The following is a 20,078-nucleotide window of genomic DNA, read 5'->3' as shown; positions in this document are numbered from 1 at the left end:
CAATGTAGAATAAAGAAACACATATCAATACGCACATTAAAACTCAGTTCGAAAGAAGTCCGAGTCCGATGTCAGAATAGGTAACAAAAGAAACTAAGCAAAATGACAATGATATATAAATGAACAAAGGACTACTCACAGTTACTGACATGCCAGCTGCAGACCTCAATTAAACGGATTGAAAGATTATGTCTTTATCATATGAAAATCAAGTACAATCCTTCGCGTAAGAGGTTTAGTATCATACCATCATAAAATATAAGAGAAGAACATAACCCGTATCATGCCAATAACTGGTTTTAGCTATATGTATTAACTTTATTTCCTTCTTATCGAAGATTTTGCATGTATTAAACAGTTTTGTACAATAATAATATTTACATATTGGTCAAGACATCAGAGTGATTGAATGATTTAAATGTCATATATTGATAAGAGTGTTTGAATCAGTTGAATGTCACTTTAAAGTAAATGATAATACTACATCAGTTGAATGTCACTTTAAAGTAAATGATAATACTGAATCAGTTGAATGTCACTTTAAAGTAAATGATAATATTTCTGAAGGTAGGTTAACTGTTACAAAAAACGCTGCACATCCGTTGAACATGTGTAATGCAAGTTTTTGAGAAATAAATACTGTTATCATTATCCAGATCATATTCCGTATAACATGACAACAGTGTTGCTGTAAATGTGGATGACGTTAGATTGTCTAGATACACACTGAACACAATCGGATTAATACTTATTAAGTCCGCCCAAAGTTTCGCTCTTAAATCTGATAGACGATCCCACATACACATAATATGTTCAATAACGTTATAGAAAGACTGTCCACATTTATCGCATAAGAGAGGCGACTCCTCTGTTCGGATGACGGAACACAGGTCAACAATATATTTGGCTCCTTCTCTGAAGTAAGGATTAGTTTTAGGAATAACCCAAGCTCTGTGTGGTACAATGTGTTTGTGAATTTTACGGAAAATTTCAAAGTCACTGTCATCTGATATTCTTTGTTGCCATCTGTTGTTTTCAGAATTCGCTATAGAAGTGGAAATATATCTGTTTCATACAGCTTTACTTGGGAAGCTGCCTGATTTCACGAAATCTTCAACAAAGTTTATCAAATCTTATTTAACGGCTATTCTGATTAGATCTGGTACAAAACCATCTGGTTTTTGGCACATTTGTTTCTAAATTCTAAAAGTCGTAGTAATAGTATACGTTTAGTAATAAGTTATTGTCCATTCTACATAATCTTCCAAAAAATTGTAACTTACACTTGTCAATATAGCACTCCACAGGAAGCTAACCGAGTAGGCTTGTGCACTTGTCGGATCGTGTTCGTGCAGGAAGCTCTTGGATTATTTTACATATATATTTGTGAGAACGTTCTAACATTGTTAATTCAGTATTTGAAAGACCATACCAAAGCCCACAAGCAAACATTGCCTTTGGATAACACATCTGAATACTATGATGGAGCACGTTAATGGAGTAAGGAAGGATGGGTGTATTCCGGATTTCATTACAGATTACGCAGTTGCACGCAAAATTCGGCATGCATTTAAGGTTCTTGACATGCTCTTAAATTCGGCATTTAATATAATTCCAACATGCTTGGTTGATGTTACTACTGGAATGTCCGCTCCGTAAAGTTTCAATGGTTGACTGATGGTAGCACAATTTGAAGAACACAATTTCAGTACTTCACTTTTGCTGATGAGAATCTGAAGCCCCAATTTTCGCTATATGTTTGGCAAATGTCTATTAAAGTTTTCATACCTTTTGATTTTGTAGATATAAGAGCAATGTCGTCCGGTTGTACGGTACTGCTTACGCGAAATTTGAATAGCATACTTCCATAAGGACATTCATCTAATTGTCTAAGAAGATCATTAATGAACACTTAATAAAAAACAGCAGACAGCAAACCGCCTTGTCTTACGCCTCTTTTGAGTTTGAATAATTTTGAACACTTTCCTTTAAATTGCAAAAAGCTTCGCATGTTCTGGTACATTTCATAGATCAACAGCCAAGTTAAACCCCGAACTCCATATATATACAACTTAACTAATAGTCCTTTGTGCAATAGAGTATCAAATGCTTTCATGCTGTCCAGAAGTGTGACGATAATATTGCTATGACGCTCTAAGTCATGGTGTGCGACTTCTTGCATGTTAAAACTTGCATGTGTCCTAGATAATGTCTTCTGGTAGGCAACTTGTGATTGGTGTGGAAAGTTGTGATGAAGCGATGGTAAACGAGTATATAATGCCTTTTCAAACAGTTTTGATATGCTACACAGAAGAGAAATTCCCCGATATGAATTCGGATCAGACTTTGATGTGTTCCACCTTTGAATAGAGGTATGATACTAGTTATTAAAAGGTACCAGGATTATAATTTAGTACGCCAGACGCGCGTTTCGTCTACAAGAGACTCAACAGTGACACTCATATCAAAATAGTTATAAAGCCAAACAAATACAAAGTTTAAGAGCATTGAGGATCCAAAATTCCAAAAAGTTGTGCCAAATACGGCTAAGGTAATATATGCCTGGGATAAGAAAATCCTTTGTTTTTCAAAAAGTTCAAAGTTTTGTATACAGGAAATTTATAAAAATGACCACATTTTTGATATTCATGTCAACACCGAATACAACTGTCTTTCCAGCTTATCTGTGTGTATCCTGTTTCCAATACAAGATTAAACAAACTACAAAGATGACGCTGAAGTAGGTGAAAGATATCAAGATCCAGAAAAGGGCAGTGTTCATTGTTAGTATTAGCTGAATTTAAAGTCTGTTCGGCAGGATAAATCTCTTTATTGTACATACTGAAGTCGTCATAGGTTAAATCCGGCCTTTTTTACTAAGAATATAAACACCAGGTTAAAAATATATTCTAACCAAATGTATGAATTCCTTTGATATACGCGGTGTGTTTAAATAATATGTCAGTACGTATTGGCTTTAAAAGCATAAATTCCATTTTCGTATGGGAATGCAGTGTTTTGGAATAACGACCGTATGACAAATTTTCAACTGACCAACGAATACTAGCTACAAAATTACGAATTTATCGCAACCAGGACTTTTCCTGTCGCGTTTTGAAGAAAAACCCAATGAAATACAACATAAATAGATGACGTCACCATTAACAGTAGACGTGACATCATAAACCCCCTATGAAATTAACCTACCCCCTATGGATTTATAGCCCGAATCACAACGTCATAATTTACCCACGGTGCGATAAGAATGAATAATCTTACAGCTAGATCTCCATAACTAAGATATTCTCTGACGAATGCAATCCAAAGTCCCGAAAATAAAGTGCGAAACATTAAATAATATGCAAAAAGCTTTACAACTGTATAAACTTCAATGAGCTGACCTGCTTTGATCTCTCATATGAGAGTGAGGAAAAAAGCATTGAGAATTGGATTACAGAATCAACTATACACCTACTGAAAATAATCAATTCAAAGTCATTATTTTAAACGAAAAGGAGTTCACTCTTAGAACACATGGGAATGATATAGTTATAATATAAATCAACATAAAACATATATAGTAATATTTAATTCAAATAGTATAAATAGACTAAATAAATAAGAATTATAGATTATCCATTGGATAGGAAAGAGGTTAAACACACATTAGAATATTTTCCTTTGGCAACTAACCAAACTCAGATAATTGTAAAACAAAAAAACAATAGAATTTCTCTATGTACTGCTTAAGCTTATTAACCAGGTTCAAAACTGTGGCATCGAATCGCCTAACCGCTGTCGTTATCGACCTCCAATTACACATGATGAAAGCATTCAAGGAATATGTTAGCTTGAACTTTGATAGTTTGATTCATATTTGAAAACTTTTTCTACTCTTTTATTATTTAGTATGTTCAAAAGGTTACTCAGGACTGGTGAACCAATGGTCATTATCATGATTATAGCTTTCAACATATCAAATTCAAAGAGCTTTAAATCGTTATGTTACATATCTGTTTACTGTCATACTATTTATAGACCAAACGTATTAAGTTTCGAATGTTTGTGAAACAGATGTGTTTCTAATATTGTAAACATCAACCACAAAGACAAAGTTCGATTCTTCATATACAGTTCAATTTTCCAACTTAACCACTATCGTGTCTAATAACATTATATTTCAATGACCAGTTTATACATTGATCCGTATATCAATTTAATCGAAAAGATACAGAAAAAAAACCTCAAATATTGTGGATATCTTAAGCATTACATTTGTATAATAATAAAATTGAGGTATCCTACAGGTTATTTACTTAAAACATTATGTAACTTGATTGATAAACTATCGCTTTGTTTACTATTGGAAAGAATATCATTTAAAGGGGAAATTTTGTTAAATTGTTTCTTTTGATGTTTATGTGATGCTCATTCCACATTTAGTTTCATTTACAACAATTATTATTTTTTTTAAGAGATCATTTACTTAAATTTTCTTAACTATAGATTGGTCAAATTAGAGCTTATTCTATTAAGCAATATATTTTACAGTAGAATACAAGTCTACATAAGACTCATCAGTGACGCTCATATCAAAATATTTATAAAGCCAAACAAGTACGAAGTTGAAGAGCATTGAGGATCCAAAATTCCAAAAAGTTGTGCCAAATACGACTAAGGTAATCTATTCCTGGGATAAAAAAATCCTTAGTTTTTCGAAAAATTCAAAATTTTGTAAACAGTAAATTTAAAAAAAAATACCAGATAATTTATATTCATGTCAACAACGAAGTGCTGACTACTGGGCTGGTTATACCCTCTGGGACGAAACGTCCACCAGCAGTGGCATCGACCCAGTGGTGTAAATAGTTATCAAAGGTATCAGGATTATAATTTAGTACGCCAGACGCGCGTTTTGTCTACATAAGACTCATCAGTGACGCTCATATCAAAATATTTATACAAGAGTGCACACACTGAAATGTCTCGCCTTCTTTACTAATCCTTGATACTATCTTGATAGACCTAAATGTAAAGCTTTATTTCAACTGTCACATAAACTCAACATTAACCAAGAAAATGAAACATTGATCAATGAACCATGAAAATGAGGTCAAGGTCAGATGAACCATGCCAGGCAGACATGTACAGCTTACAATTCTTCAATACAACAAATATAGTTGACTTATTGCTTAAAAATAAAGAAAAACAGACCAAAACACAAACACTTAAAACTTAGCAATGGACTGTAAAAATGAGGTCAAGGTCAAATAAAACCTGTGTAACCGACATATAGATCATAAAATATTTCCATATACCAAATATAGTTGACCTAATGCATTAAGTATTAGAAAAATAGACCAAAATTAAAAAACTTAACTTTGACCACCGAACCATGAAAATGAGGTCAAGGTCAGATGACACCTGTCAGCTAGACATGTACACGTTACAATCATTCCATACACCAATTATAGTAGACCTATTGCATATAGTATAAGAAAAACAGACCAAAACACAAAAACTTAACTATAACCACTGAACCATGAAAATGAGGTCAAGGTCAGATGACACCTGCCAGTTGGACATGTACACCTTGCAGTCCTTCCATACACTGAATATACTAGACCTATTGCTTATAGTATCTGAGATATGGACTTGACCACGAAAACTTAACCTTGTTCACTGATCCATGAAATGAGGTCGAGGTCAAGTGAAAACTGTCTGACAGGCATAAAGACCTTGCAAGGTACGCACATACCAAATATAGTTATCCAATTATTTATAATAAGAGAGAATTTAACATTACAAAAAATCTTAACTTTTTTTTCAAGTAGTCACTGAACCATGAAAATGAGGTCAAGGACATTGGACATGTGACCGACGGAAAGTTCGTAACATGAGGCATCTATATACAAAGTATGAAGCATCCAGGTCTTCTACCTTCTAAAATATAAAGCTTTTAAGAAGTGAGCTAACACCGCCGCCGCCGTAGCCGCCGCCGTAGCCGCCGCCGCCGGATCACTATCCCTATGTCGAGCTTTCTGCAACAAAAGTTGCAGGATCGACAAAAACCAAACAAGTTCGAAGTTGAGGAGCATTGATGATCCAAAATTCCAAAAAATTGTGCCAAATACGACTAAGGTAATCTATTCCTGGGATAAGAAAATCCTTAGTTTTTCGAAAAATTCAAAATTTTGTTAACAGTAAATTTATAAAAAAATGACCACATAATTGATATTCATGTCAACACCGAAGAACACACAATTAGAATTAACACATTTATTACCTTGAACAGGTGTTGCCAGAAGAACGAGCACAAAGACAGCAAAATATCTTCGGTCCATTTTTGTTTTATTATACAACAATACTTGTATATTCAGTATTGAAATAGAACAATCACAAAAATGTATACAATATGCATTTATTAAGTCAGGACAGTTGTTTTCCATTTGTTTAATACTTTTGAGCTTTTGATTTTGCCATTTGATAAAGGACTTTCCGTTTTTAATTTCCCTTTGAGTTCGGTATTTTTGCTATATTACTTTTACATAATAACAGAAAGCTTTAGCAACACAAATACCATAGATGTGGTGAACTTAGGAGCATGGCCTCGGGTGACAGTTGCGAAAATTATATCAGAATGACGGGAAGCACAAAAACAAATGAAAAAAATAAGAAAGTGCCGATCTTAAAGGACTTCCATTTACTGAAATGAAGTACAAAGGGGTTTTCAAAAAATATAATATCTCTCTCGGTCATCACAGTACCAGAATCTATGACAAACGAGACGATTTTCAGGGGGTATGTCGAACGTCTCGTCTTTTTTCTAAAAAAAAGTTCATCGGACGATACCAAGACCGTGTTGATAAATATTCGGCATCAACTTCACAAATAATACACGATGGTCTTGAAGTATGAATTCTGGGAACTGCTGTTGTTTATTATCTACATAACAAGTTCCAGCATTCTTTTATTTATCTTTGTAAATTATTGCTTTTGCTTTGTCTATATATGCCTTCTTGCTTTTCTTTGTTGGCATATTTGTTTGTTTTTATTGTGATTAAGGTTAACACAATGTATACTAATGTACCTCTATTTTTGAAATTTTTTACCTATTATGTCTGTTTGTTTTTTTCACACATCGTTTGCAATACAAATGGAATTTTATGCTTCTGTCATACAAGTGAGAAGCTTAGCTGGCTATAAAATCAGTTTTAATCCACCATTGTCTACAAGAAAATGCCTGTACCAAGTCAGGGGGGTACGGAATTTAACACCGTCTCGTGGTGTATGAATTTTCAACAACGGTGTAACATTCAGTACACATCTGATTACACCAAGATAACTAATATTATCTCGGTTTATGCTTTGGGCCTTTTGAAGTTCTATCAGCTCTCCAACGTTTATATCAGTTAGGGTATTTTTTTTAATAATTTGGCCTCGAGCACCACCGAAGAGACATTAATTCTTAAAATGCACTCCTAATTGGCACCGTTAATGTTATTTAGAATTTCATGGGCTGGGACTGTGAGTAATTTTGATGCAAATATTGTAGCTAATTTGCGAAAAGCACATATGCTAAAGAGACAAGAAAGATACCAAACGGACATTAAAAGTCGAAAATAAACTGACGCCATGGGTGGAAAAGAAAAAGACCAACAGACAACAGTACTCAAAACACAAGATATAAAACTAAAGACTGAGGTATAAAAAACCCACAAAAACTAGTGGAGAATTTAAGTGCTCCAGAAGGGTAAGCATATCCTGCTCCACATGTGGCACCCGTTGTGTTGCTTATGTAAGTAAAACCTGACTCGTGATAGCGTCCTTCAAATTTTCGAAGGGACGATTTTAATTTCACCACTTGAAACTCTTAGTTTGATATTTTCCGTGTGAGCAGTAAACCTCTATCAAAAATATCTTGATAGGAAATACAAGTCCTGGAAGTTCGTATCAATTTGGAGGGTATATACTCCGTATGCAGGCATTTATAAAATCAAATATATATAATTATCAAGCAATTAGTCTCTTTTGATATGTCGATCAGTTGAAAATCATAAATTAAAGAACGAAAAAAAAAAGAGAGATTCCGAAAACAAATGTTGTCGAAATTATGTTAGTTCAACACATATATATTCGATAAATATAAAGTAAAGCTTTTGAGTAAAACTATTTTATCTGGTTGAAAGAAACAACGTAAGAGCTACACTGTTTAAAAAGTTTTTTTCTTGATATATATATATAATGCATGATTATTTAAAAATTAATGCCATCATGGTCTGAAATATGTTGTGTTATATCGCATAGTATTTTAGGAAGTATGCTTTATGGAAATGTTTAAAAAAAATTAATGCTGGTCTATATAAGCATTTTAACATAATAAAAATGGTGTTTTAGTAAAATAAAATATCAGATAGATATAATTGTACCAAAAATATGTACATATTGAAGAATGGAAGTTATTATAATTTCTTCAGACAGCCCATGTCGTTTTCAAAACAGTCGCCCATAATATAACTATACATTGATATCCACCAGTCGCGGTACCAAATAGCAGGTTTTAATGCAGATTGAAAGTTGGCAAAGGTTCCACTAAACCCAAACATTCCAGCAGAAGCTGCTCCACCATTCAAAAATATCATACTTATTGGGTAAAAAGCAACGGCAAGAAGTTCTACAAATACTACACCCACACCCAATACTACCGCCCATCCATATTTCTTTGTTACACACCAAACACTACCAAAGAGAGATTTCTTCTCATTTTCTTGCTCCGTTTCGTTAAATGTCGATTTCTTCTCACTAGCTTGGTCAATTTCGTCTATAAAGATAAATTAACATAACAAACTTAAAATGCAAATGAAAGCCTATGATATGACATTAGAATGGAATATTTTCCATTTCATAGGAAGTTACAATAGTAAACCTGCGATCACACCGAGGCGAGAGTGGGTGGGAGAACGGGAGGGGCTGATTCCGAACAACATGACGAAATCAAACGCATTCCGCGTGGCTCATTAAACATGACAGCCAATAAAAATTTGTACACGGGCTACAAATGGTTTTATATTAATTAACAGTCGAAAGAATAATTTGCAAATTTGTCTCTAAATTTGCATATATTGGAAAAAACTAGACCGCTTTGTACTGGAACTGTACAATCCATGATGGTGGTATACCATGAATCTACCTTAATGATATTAAAACATATGGATGCTATATGCTTCCAGTTATATATTGACGGCCATTATTGATAATCTTGCGAAATACTATGCCAAATACACAGAAAGAAAGTGTACACTTTCTTCATATGTAATATATGATTTAAGTACGTTCACTCAGTCATTGCATTTTATATGGCCATGTTAGATTGGTAATTGAAAACCCGTTAATCTTTTGTTATTTAGTATGCCCACCATATAATACAGATCATATAATCTAAGGGTCATTGTAGTTTAAAATCTTTTAAAAAACAGCGCATGATCACTTTTATGCGTCCCATGCGCTTTTCTGGATTAAACGTCACCAGGAACGCTCCAGTCTAAGTCATCATATTAAAATTGGATTTATGAAAGGTAATTACCAAAAAACAACATCCCAACAAAAATCAAAACTTTTCACTTGACGTTTAAGATTTACCCGATTTCTGTACCGAGTACTCACGAGTATCATGACCGAGTACACGAGTATTACATTTCACCTCTTTTGACATCCGTACTATATACTAGTTGTTGCAAATGATACACAAAAATGGTCGATTCAAAATCTCCCGTTAAAAGCTAAATATCTCTTAACAATCTTGTTACATGGCTGTTTACTGTAATAATATTTATCGACTAAACCAATCAAGTATCGAATGTTTGTGAAACAGGTGTGTGTCTTACATTGTTATCACCAACAACAATGACAAAGTTCGATTTTCTAACTACAGTTCAATTTTCTACTTGAGTGAGTCTCGAGTAAAAGTTTTTATTTACCACTTTCGTGTTTATTAACATTATTTTCCAACGAACAGTTAAAAAAATGATCGGTATTTTAATATAATCCTCCTCAGAGTAAATAGTGAAACAGAAGCCATTTTTTGAAAAAACACACCAGAATATTGTGGTTATCCAAAGCACTAAGTTTAGATAATAATAGAATTGATGTACACGTAAACTACATATTTTAATCTAAAAAATATTAAATGTATTGAATTAATTGACAAACTATTGGAAATAATATCCATTAAAAGATAAAATTAGAAAATCATTTCTGTTTTTTATGTGCTGCACATCCCATTTCTCATTTATTACAATTGATTTTTTGAAGAGATAATTTTCTTAATCATTCTTAAAAGGTAAATTGGTAAAATTAGGTATCATTTGCTAAAATGTAAATTATATACATAAAAATAATTCTATTAAAAAAATAAAAAAAAATAAATAAGATTCCCTTAAAAAAATCAATTCTGTCAAATATTTTTATTACCTTTTAAAACAGGTTTTGCCAAAAGAACAAGCAATACACAGATCGCAAAATATCTTCGCGGCATTGTTGGTTTGAACTACAATGATTTTTGAGTATTCAATACTGAAATAGAACACGCACAACAATTTATATATTATGTATTTACATATTAAAAAAAAATTTAGCAACATAAATATCACAAAATTAGGATTCATTGCCTTAAATTATAATACTATGAATGATTAAAATTTCTTATGTTGTGTTATTTATTTACATTTGGGCATATGGAACAGTGAATTAAAGAAATCCTAAAAGTAAGGAAATGAAGTATGATTGTCAAAGACAAATCTATCCACTAGATAATGTAAGACGAGTGTCAGCGTTTAAGCATTAACACAATAGCCGTACTAAATATAACATTAAATATCATATATGCGAAACACAAGTATTAACAATTCAAAGTTGACAGAAAATGAAACATTATAGAATCATATTTCATATCTATCAGCAATTCAATATTTATCTTTCTTGAGTTTTTGATAATAGCACTTACATAAAATTAAGATAATGTACTGTATCTTTTTTCTACCATATTTTAAAATAAATTTACGTTTTACCTATTTCAGAAAACTGTCTACGTGGCACACATGTAAGCAAAACATGATATTGGAAATACCCATCGTTTATTGATTTTAAAAGTAAAAGTACATCAAATATGGTAATTCTAATAAAAGCTTTTTTTGCATGACTTTTTTTCATATTCATAATAAATGAATATAACAATTCATCACAATTGTTTGGGGCCCTTAAACCTGTTCTTAGAGATTTATTGATTTGATTTTCTTCCTTTTTTGTGGGATAGGCTTAAAATGAGATACTAAAAAAAAATCAAATAAGTGAATGTGACAGCAAACAATCTATGAAAAAAATAAGAAGACAATTAGAAGGCAACACATTATTTTCTGCATTTGGGTTTATTGGACAGTATATAATTTCGTTAGACATAATCGACGGAACGAAATTGAAAGAAGTACGTTTAAGATATAAACGACGATGACGTCGCAACATGATAACTAATCTGTTCCAGGTAAAACTCATTGGTCGATGGTTGTCTTTATTTATTATCATTTGTCATTATTTATTATCATTTGTCATATGGATAATTTGGTATCGATTGTTGAATTAATAACACAATGTATATAAACTTGATGTTTAAAATGTTTAAAATGCATCAGCCTATTGTAATGTCATCTTTGCTTTGTTGTTGTCCTTATATGGTTGTCGCATTAGTGAGTTACTTTAATTTTAAAACTTATTCGCATTCAAACTTAAACGTGTGGCCATTTTATCTCCATGCCTTCAAGATACACCAGTTTTCTAATCTATAAATAAAGACATTTGTTTTCATCACCCTGGCCTACCTTTCAAAATTAAAAAAAATTAAAAATTAAAAATACTTTAAAAAAAATGTAGATTTGTTGTTATTATCCATCTATTAAGAATATTGTCCCCTTCTTTAATTACGAAGAACTTTATAACTAAGCGCAATTAATAACAACGAATAAAGACCTTAAGTTTTTCTAAGTAGCAACATTCCAGCAGCACCTGTTTACGGTGAATATATCTCCTAATTGAAACGAGATTCCCGTGCTTGCATTTCCTATCATGATTTTCTTGAAAGAGGGTTGTTGCTCACAACGAAGCTATTAAGTCAAGAGTTCCAAATGGCGAAGTTGAAATCATCTCTTTTTCATCAATTTTACGGACGCCATCACGAGTTGGTTGATCGTTATGGAATAACCGTTTCACAAATGATATCGGATATGTTCCTTACGTCGTAACTACAGTCCCCTTCCCTTTCATAAATGTGACCTTCCGAATTAGACTATTTACTGGATTTGTTATCTCATAAGCAACACAACAGGTGCAACATGTGGAGCAGGATCTGCTTTCTCTTCCGGAGCACTTGAGATAAACCCTAGTTTTTGGTGGGGTTCGTGTTGCTTATTCTTTAGTTTTCTATGTTGTGTTATGTGTACTATTGTCTGTCTGTTTCTCTTTTTCATCTTTAGCCATGGCGTTGTCAGTTTGTTGTCGATTATTGAGTTTGACTGTCCCTCTGGTATAGTTCGTCCCTTTTTCAAGCATTAATTGATGATGAAAGCTTCTTTTAATAAGGTTACTTTCTCGGATTATTAAAGTAAAATTTTGACAATTTGTTTTCTTGAATTGATTTTGGTGTGAATATTTGACTTCATCTTTGTGGTTTATTTATAATTTATCAATGTTATTATTTCATTATTTCTTCAGTTTTAAGCCTCTACGATGTGTCATGCTATTAATTTTAGGTACCTTTTTGTCATATAGCTTTTGTATTTGTACAGCCCTGGCTTTCTAATGCTTTGGTTTAAACATTCCGGTTATGATTAATACGGTCAACCGCATCAGATTATTTGAATTTATATATTTTTTTTATATCCTACATATAAATAAAAAAAAAATTTTTGGTACAAGCATAAATGCAGGATGTTTATTGTCACCGTCACCTGACATAGAACTCATTTTTATTGGGTTACGCCCATGGTTATTGTGACTAGATCAAAATATAATCGATATATAGTTTGAACTTTTCTAATGTTAGATTAAATTCATTTCCTTTTAACTTTAGCTAATTAAAAATTAATGTTTCATCTCCTATGATTTTTTTTTCGAGAACAACGGATGTGAAATGATTTTTGTTTCATTATATGAAAAAGTACGCAAGTGAAACTAGATGCATAAAAACAAGATTTATTTTTTTAATTTCCTGGTCCTTATCTTGTTTGTTTCTAACAGAGATGCTTTCATATTGGGTAAAATATTATATATCAAAAACAAGGTTTTCTAAAACAATAAACATTATAAGTACTAAATCATTCTGTTTAAGAAATTGAAGTCTAAAAGTATCATGACTGTGTTCCATCAAATCTTGTTTATAGTATCCACGCTCACCGTTATTTCACAAAAATAAAAATTTATGACAAATTGGAAGACTTTTCGAATAACTCTCAAGAAAATGTTTCTATTGGTTTTAAAATTAACATTGTGAAAGAGGGACGAAAGACACCAAAGGGACAGTCAAACTCGTAAATCTAAAACAAACTGACAACGCCATGGCTAAAAATGAAAAAGACAAACAGAAAAACAATAGTACACATGACACAACATAGACAACTAAAGAATAAACAACACGAACCCCACCAAAAACTAGGGGTGATCTCATATGTTACAATGAATTTGTATAATCATGAAATTATGTAAAATCCCTATATTTTCAGGATATGTAGAATCAATGGTTAGTTTAGAGATTAAATGTAATCAATACAACTTTCATGGATTATGTATAATCACCAGAAAACACGTTATGGATGATACAAAATACCTGACATGAAGAAACCGTCTTCCATATAATGAAAAATTAATAAAAGTTAGATAATTTATTCAGTTTATAAAATCATATACAAACATCATCATAAACATGAATTGTAAAATGTTAAGCATAACACATGTGTGTATGAAATTGTAAAGCACAATCTATGGATATGTTAAGCCCAATAATAAAAATACGGAGCAGCAGGCTAGCAAATACCAATTTTAAAGCCTTTAGTTTGAAATGGACAAGGTTTAAACCCACGACCTTATGCACTCGAAAAAATAATTGTCGATATTTGACTTTTGATTATTCATATTCCCTGAAATCATATAAATGAATTTGTAAATAATTTGTAAAATATTCAATGACTATAAAAAAAACACTGGTAATTTTGAGGGATTATATATAATTACTGACGATTTTAGTGATTCTAAATTATCACTGAAAAATCCAGAATTGTTAAAAAAATCCCTGATTACACAATTTCACTAGGACATATACACACTACAGCTATTCATAAATTATAAACAAAATATAATAAACCTTTTTATCCATTCACATCTCCTATTTTGACTTTGATCTTCACCTGCTGTATTTTTTTTTAGATAACTACCGAAAGGTAAACTTCTTTTTTTAAAACAAAGAAATAAGAAACAAAGGGAGCTGTACAAATCACAAGTCACTAATAATTAAAAGTAATATCAAAAATTAGCTCCACAGAAAATAAAAAACAGAAAAACACATCTAACGAATGGATAACAACTGTCATATTCTTGATTTGGTACATACATTCATTATGTTGAAAACGGTGGAGTAATTATTACATAATAGATAAAAATGTCAAAAAATAAGGGTACATCAGTCAATATTGTGTTATAAACTTACTCACTATAACAACAAACAAATATGAAACAAAACACAAAAATGCATACATATAATAGATTCATATTTGTCCCATAGATGCTTCCATGAAATCGTTTCAACTGACATTTGCTCTTATTTTCTTTATTAAAGATAATGACAAAAGCAGGACAAGGTAACTTTTGTTTTTACCAAAACATGTGTTTTATCTGTAGCTGGTTTGTATTCCCTTTTTCCATCAAATAATTGTACTTCAGTCGTTATTTGAAATTGACATTGAGCACCACTGAACCATATGCAGGAAATTCGAATAATGTATTCATGTGAAAATGTGACTTACAAACATAAACATTTAAAAAGAATTTTAAACATTTTTTATTTCTCATACCTTTTGGTCTAAGATATTTTTACATTTCATGAAAGTATCGCATTTTCTTGAGTAAATTTTGTTTTTTTATACAATAAACGTCCTTTTCCGTGCGACTTCTAAAAACATAGCTGAAAATCGCACCAGCAGTTCCACCGATGGCAAACTTTGTGCCGAGACCAAATCCAGCAGCTCCTGTAGATTGAAGTGTTGCAACAAATCCACCGGAAGCTACGCCGCCGCCATTGGCAATGGCTGACCAAGCCATAAGTTTAGGTGCCAATGTCCCAGCTGCTATTCCATACCCGGTAAAACCAAAGCCATAAAGTACAACGGGTATTGCACCTACTACACATGCCCCTCCTAAGATTGGTACTCCGTAGTTCTTTGTTAAATTCCAAACATCATTCGATGTCCAACCTCCATTGCGTTGATCACTCATCTTCTATGTATATAAAACTAAAACCTATAATGAATAAACAAATGTGTATGGCTTATAGAGTTTTAAGAACAATAAGTTTATCATAAGATTTTCTCTTTAAATACTCATTTCATAGGATATATCAATTAATGTCGTATCATCTATAAGATTTTCATTGAAAGATACTCTTTAATTTTTGTATATTTTCAGGATATGTAGAATCAATGGTTAGTTTAGAGATTAAATGTAATCAATACAACTTACATGGATTATGTATAATCACCAGAAAACACGTTATGGATGATACAAAATACCTGACATGAAGAAACCGTCTTCCATATCATGAAAAATTAATAAAAGTTAGATAATTTATTCAGTTTATAAAATCATATACAAACATCATCATAAACATGAATTGTAAAATGTTAAGCATAACACATGTGTGTATGAAATTGTAAAGCACAATCTATGGATATTTTAAGCCCAATAATAGAAATACGGAGCAGCAGCAAATACTAATTTTAAAGCCTTTAGTTTTAACTGGACAAGGTTTGAACCCACGACCTTATGCACTCGAAAAAAACCGCAAAAATAATTGTCGATATTTGATTTTTTGATTATTCATATTCCCTGAAATCATATAAAGGAATTTGTAAAATAATTTGTAAAATATTCAATGACTATATAAAAACACATGTAATTTTGAGGGATTATATATAATTACTGACGATTTTAGTGATTCTACATTATCACTGAAAAATCCAGAATTGTTAAAAAAAATCCCTGATTACACAACTGCACTAGGACATATACACACTACAGTTATTCATAAATTATAATATACCCTTTTATCCATTCACATCTCCTATTTTGACTTTGATCTTCACCTGTTGTATTTGTTTAGATAACTACCGAAAGGTAAACTTCTTTATTGAAAACAAAGAAATAAGAAACAAAAGGAGCTGAACAAATCACGAGTCACTAATAATTAAAAGTAATATCAAAAATTAGCTCCACAGAAAATTAAAAACAGAAAAACACATCTAACGAATGGATAACAACTATCATATTCTTGATTTGGTACATACATGTATTATGTTGAAAACGGTGGAGTAATTATGACATAATAGATAACAATGTCCAAAAATAAGGGTACATCAGTCAATATTGTGTTATAAACTTACTCACTATAACAACAAACAAATATGAAACAAAACACAAAAATGCATACATATAATAGATTCATATTTGTCCCATAGATGCTTCCATGAAATCTTTTCAACTGACATTTGCTCTTATTTTCTTTATTAATAATAATGACAAAAGCAGGACAAGGTAACTTTTGTTTTTACCAAAACATGTGTTTTATCTGTAGCTGGTTTGTATTTCCTTTTTCCATCAAATAATTGTACTTCAGCCGTTATTTGAAATTGACATTAAGCACCACTGAACCATATGCAGGAAATTCGAATAATGTATTCATGTAATAATGTGACTTACGAACATAAACTTTTAAAAAGAATTTTAAACATTTTTTATTTCTCATTCCTTTTGGTCTAAGATATTTTTACATTTCATGAAAGTGTCGCATTTTCTTGAGTAAATTTTGTTTTTTTATACAATAAACGTCCTTTTCTGTGCGACTTCTGAAAACATAGCTGAAAATCGCACCAGCAGTACCACCGATGGCAAACTTTGTGCCGAGACCAAATCCAGCAGCTCCTGTAGATTGAAGTGTTGCAACAATTCCACCGGAAGCTACGCAGCCGCCATTGGCAACGGCTGACCAAGCCATAAGTTTAGGTGCCAATGTCCCAGCTGCTATTCCACACCCGGTTAAACCAAAGCCATAAAGTACAACGGGTATTGCACCTACTACACATGCCCCTCCTAAGAATGGTACTCCGTAGTTCTTTGTAAAATTCCAAACATCATTCGATGTCCAACCTCCATTGCGTTGATCATTCATCTTCTATGTATATAAAACTAAAACCTATAATGAATAAAAAAAATGTGTATGGCTTATAGAGTTTTAAGAACAATAAGTTTGTACTAGAATTTTCTCTTTAAATACTCATTTCATAGGATATATCAATTAATGTCTTATCATCTATAAGATTTTCATTGAAAGATACTCTTTAAATTTTTGAAATTCTGCGACTTTTCGTCCTCAGAAATAGATACTTTGGCTGTTTTAGGCAAGACTTTAAGACTGCTTGGTCCTCAGTGTTCGTCAACTTCGTATTAATTTGGCCTTTTCATATTTTGTTTATCCGAGCGTCACTGATGAGATTGTTGCAGACGAAAACGCTCGTCTGGTGCAAATACAAAATTTCGATCCTGGTTTCTAAGATGAGTTAATTTGTATGAATTGGTTATAAATAAAAGAATACATTAAAAAAAACCTTTTGTTTGCTGACTAGCAGTTTCTTTCATGTTTATGCATAATGTTTAAATAAGGGATTTAACAGACGAATGGGTATTTGACTTTTATTGTTATAGACAATATTAGTTTTCAAAAGGTTGGAATTAAGTAAACTCATTATAGATACCAGGAGTGAAATTTTATCAGTGACGCTCAATAAAAAAATGTTTAAAAGGCCAAATAAAATACGAAGTTAAAGAGCATTGATGACCGAAAATTCCTGAAGGTTTTTCCAATTACAGCTTAGGTTATCTATTCCCCTAAGGTAGAAAAGCCTTAGTTTTTCTTAAAGACTGAAATAAAACCCGTCGTCGGTACATAACAGGAACTTAACGCAATATTTCGGATAAAAGAGCCAACAAATAATAAATAAAATGTATATCTTACAGTGTTATTTATTATGAACTGGCACCAGATATACATGCTATTAGAAACAGTCGGTTAAATGGGTATCGTTTTAATTAAATAACCCAACATATTAATGAAATATCCGATAAAATATCTTTCAAATGTTAATTCATATCTTAGTTTTAAAGGTACCCAGTTATGAATAAATATTTCATATTTGTAATTTTCTTTTGTATTTTGAAGAATGATATCGTTTAAATAGTTTGACACATAAATTACTGTGTTAATTAACCCTTTTCATAAAAACATTGTGACAACAATCCAAAGATCTTGTAACCAAGAGATCACCAAACTATATTTTTTTGATATTCTGCCACACGTTACTATTATATATTTTAGTTTTTGTTTTAATTAACAATATTGTATTCCTATTTAAAGTATCCACTAAATCCCAATTGATAACATAATATGAGGTACACGAAGATGTTACAATGTGTTAACAGAAAGTTCTGCTTAGTTCTCTTTTCATTTTTTTAGTTTCAATCACTGTTTTAACTTATTAACTTTGACACTCTTATCATAGGCATCAGAAATATTAAATATTACGACAATGAAATAATTTTATGTTAGGTACACCCAACAGCAGAGAACTCCATAAACAGTTAATATGATAAGAAACAAATAAAAAAGTAGGAACATTTAGATTACCATACAATATCATTAACATATAAAAAGGGTTCTCATGTTGAAATTGTTTGTCTTTCAATGAATAGATAGCTGTTCTGGTCATTCAATAAACCTCCCTCCGTACAAGGTGGTCTGTACAACCAATATTTACTCGAGCATTCTTTTGAGCTATAATGAGTTCCCTTTTCTGAAATAATGAATGAATTTGCTAGCAAAAAGTTGTCGTATAACATTAAAACAGGAATTGCACTACTATATTTTATTTGTATATAATATTTAAAAATGATGTAACAATGATGATTACTGTTGAAATAAAACATTACATGATTTTAATGTATAAAAACATCAATCAGATTTTCAGATTAAATGTATGAGTTTAGTTTTGATATTTGCACTTACACGGTAAAATGTTTGTATATCTCCTAGTCTATTCTTCCAGTAAAACTCAGTATAATTGTGTTTGACGTTTTTCAGGTCATATATTTAGATATCTGTACACACACGTGACACACATAGAAGACATATTTATAGTATTGGAAATTTTGATGATTATACATCAGTACTATTAAACGAGAAGACCTCATTTTGGGTGTCGCTTCTCTTCCTTCCACAATAAATCAATCATCATGCCTCTGTGTCCTATAGGTAACATGCATAGCCGCATTTGTCATCCATTCTTATGATTATTCAGATTGAGTTATTTTGGGAGAAAAACGACAAAAAAGGGGTCCGGATATGATTCCGTCATCGGACTATCTTTTAGTCATAGATTAGATTTCCGGTTTGAAAGATACACAAATACAACCAATCGTATGATAGATAACTAAATATGAAAAATAAATAAGCCAATCAGAGCGTTCTCCGTAGCATGGAGCTTAGATCGCTTGAACCACAACTATTATACCTCCTTATAGAGGACAATGATTATTTTTCGCGTTTATCTATATTTATCATATACTTAGCATTAATATGATAGCTTTTGCATATGTGTAACGAACGGAAGTACACAAGCCATAATTTCCCACCCAGGCTGATAACCCATATCAGCCCGGTCTGATAACCCATATCAGGGGCTCTTCGTGCAAAAACCCATAACAGTGCTTCTCGT

Source organism: Mytilus trossulus, chromosome 13 (assembly GCF_036588685.1).
Source record: "Mytilus trossulus isolate FHL-02 chromosome 13, PNRI_Mtr1.1.1.hap1, whole genome shotgun sequence".
Taxonomy (NCBI): domain Eukaryota; kingdom Metazoa; phylum Mollusca; class Bivalvia; order Mytilida; family Mytilidae; genus Mytilus; species Mytilus trossulus.
This window is presented reverse-complemented; position numbering follows the sequence as displayed.